This window comes from Arachis ipaensis, chromosome B2, assembly GCF_059453495.1.
Source record: "Arachis ipaensis isolate K30076 ecotype BB chromosome B2, ASM5945349v1, whole genome shotgun sequence".
NCBI lineage: Eukaryota > Viridiplantae > Streptophyta > Magnoliopsida > Fabales > Fabaceae > Arachis > Arachis ipaensis.
Window position 1 is genome coordinate 67,098,228 of NC_142437.1, and position 2,190 is coordinate 67,100,417.

Sequence of the window (2,190 nt, forward strand, 5' to 3'; positions counted from 1 at the left end):
TCCTCTTGATCTTGGCTGAGGCATGAACTTATGATCACTGGGTAACTTTCATGTTCTCCTAAGTATGCATATTTGAGAGTGGGTGGTAGTGCTTTAAGTTCAAGTTTGGGTGCTTCTGACTTTTTGTTTTCTTCTTTTGGTGCACCTTGTATATGAATCTCTGCTGTTGCAACCTCTTCACTTGATTCAGATTCCTCATCTACCAATCTCTCAGGTTCTTCAGGTTCTTCTTCTTCAAAATTCTCTTGCACTTCCTCCTCAAGTACATCTAACCTCATGGATTCCCCCAATTGTTCTGGTGGGTAACTCATGGCCTTGAACACATTGAATGTCATCTTTTCATTGTGTAGTCTTAAGGTAAGATCACCTTTTTGGACATCAATGACAGCTCCAGCAGTGGCCATGAACGACCTTCCCAGGATGATGGAAGCCTTGGCTTCCTCCTGCATGTCCAGCACTACAAAGTTTGCTGGGAAGATAAAATCTCCCACTTTCACCAGCAAATCTTCTATGACGCCATGCGGGAACTTGAACGATCTGTCTGCCAACTGTAGGGCCATTTTTGTTGGTTTAGCCTCCTCTATCTTCATCTTCCTCATCATAGCTACTGACATCAAGTTGATGCTGGCTCCTAAGTCACAAAGGGCTTTCTCCACTGTGATTTCTCCTATAATGCAAGGGATATGAAAACTCCCAGGATCCTTCAATTTCTGGGGCAATTTGTGCTGAATGATAGCACTACACTCTTTTGTTAGTATCACAGTCTCGTTGTTCTTCCAACTTCTTTTCTTAGTCATGAGCTCCTTCAAGAACTTGGTGTAGAGTGGCATTTGTTCTATCGCTTCAGCAAAGGGTATGTTGATTTGCAGCTTCTTGAAGATTTCCAAAAATCTTAAAAACTGATTGTCATCTCCCTTCTTCTTTAGTTGCTGAGGGTATGGGACTCTTGGGATTTCTGGTTTCAGCACTCCTTCCCCTTTTTGTGAACTCAAAGTCGGAACTTGAGCTTCGTCCTGCTCTTCTTGTGGTTTCTGGGGGGTTTCCTTCAGTTCCTTCCCACTCCGAAGGGTGATAGCCTGACACTCCTCCCTTTTGGTTGAGTTAGTTTTACTGCGAAGGTTGTGGCTGGGAATTTGCTTGAATAAATAGCCAATTTGTGTCTCAAGCTTCTTGATGGCAGCATCCTGATTTTGTATATTTGACTGCACTTCCTCTCTGAATGCTTTACTGTCCTGGATATCCTTGCATATTCCTTCAAGTAGATTTTTAATCCTTGAGATTTTTTCGTCAAATGATGATAGGTCAGGTTGAGGAGGGTTGTTCTGGCCTTGATATGAATGTGGAGAGGTGTTGTTATTGGGATGTTGATATGGTCTAGATGTGAAATTGTTTAGATTTGGGTGTGTTTGATCAAGGCTTTGGTCTTGTTGATTTTCCCACCCAAAGTTTGGGTGATTCCTCCATCCAGGGTTGTAATTCTTGGAGTATGGATCATGGTTCTACCTAGGTGAATTCCCAATGTAGTTGGCTTGCTCCTGACTACCCTCTGCTTCTTCATTCACTCCTTCTTGGGTTGTTGATGAAGTGGAGATTGCTTCTACTTGGTTCCTCTCCATCTTCTTGGTGAGGTCAGCCAGCTGCTGGGTAATGAGCTTGTTTTGGGGCCAACAGAGCATCTACATTGTTTAGCTCCATTACTCCTCTTGTGTTCCCTCTTTCGGAAGCATAGAAGTAGTCGTTCTCTGCTACTGTTTTAATGACATCTATAGCCTCCTCAATGGTTTTCTTCTTATTCAAAGATCCTCTGGATGAATGCTCTACGGCCTTCTTTGACTCATAAGAGAGCCCTTCATAGAAAATGTGCAGCTGCACCCATTCGTTGAACATGTCAGGTGGACACCTCCTTGTCAGGTCTTTAAACCTCTCCCATGCTTCATATAGAGTCTCACCATCTTGTTGCCTGAAGGTTTGGACCTCAGCTCTCAGCCTATTGATTCTTTGAGGAGGGTAAAATCTTGCTAAGAATTTGTTCACCACGTCTTCCCAAGTTGTCAAGCTTTCCCTTGGAAAAGATTTCAGCCACTTGGCTGCCTTATCCCTGAGTGAGAATGGAAATAAAAGCAGTCTATAGGCGTCAGGATGAACACCATTAGACTTTACTGTGTCACATATTCTCAGGAAGGTGGTTAA

General features: G+C 43.2%; 1 non-coding gene across 1 annotated transcript; it reads left to right on the forward strand.

Moving 5' to 3' along the window:
* Positions 1-1,885: 1,885 nt before the first annotated feature.
* On the forward strand, positions 1,886-1,989 carry LOC148574233 (small nucleolar RNA R71). Its single transcript, XR_015906255.1, has one exon. It is a non-coding gene; the product is annotated as a small nucleolar RNA R71 (small nucleolar RNA).
* The last annotated feature ends 201 nt before the right edge of the window (positions 1,990-2,190 follow it).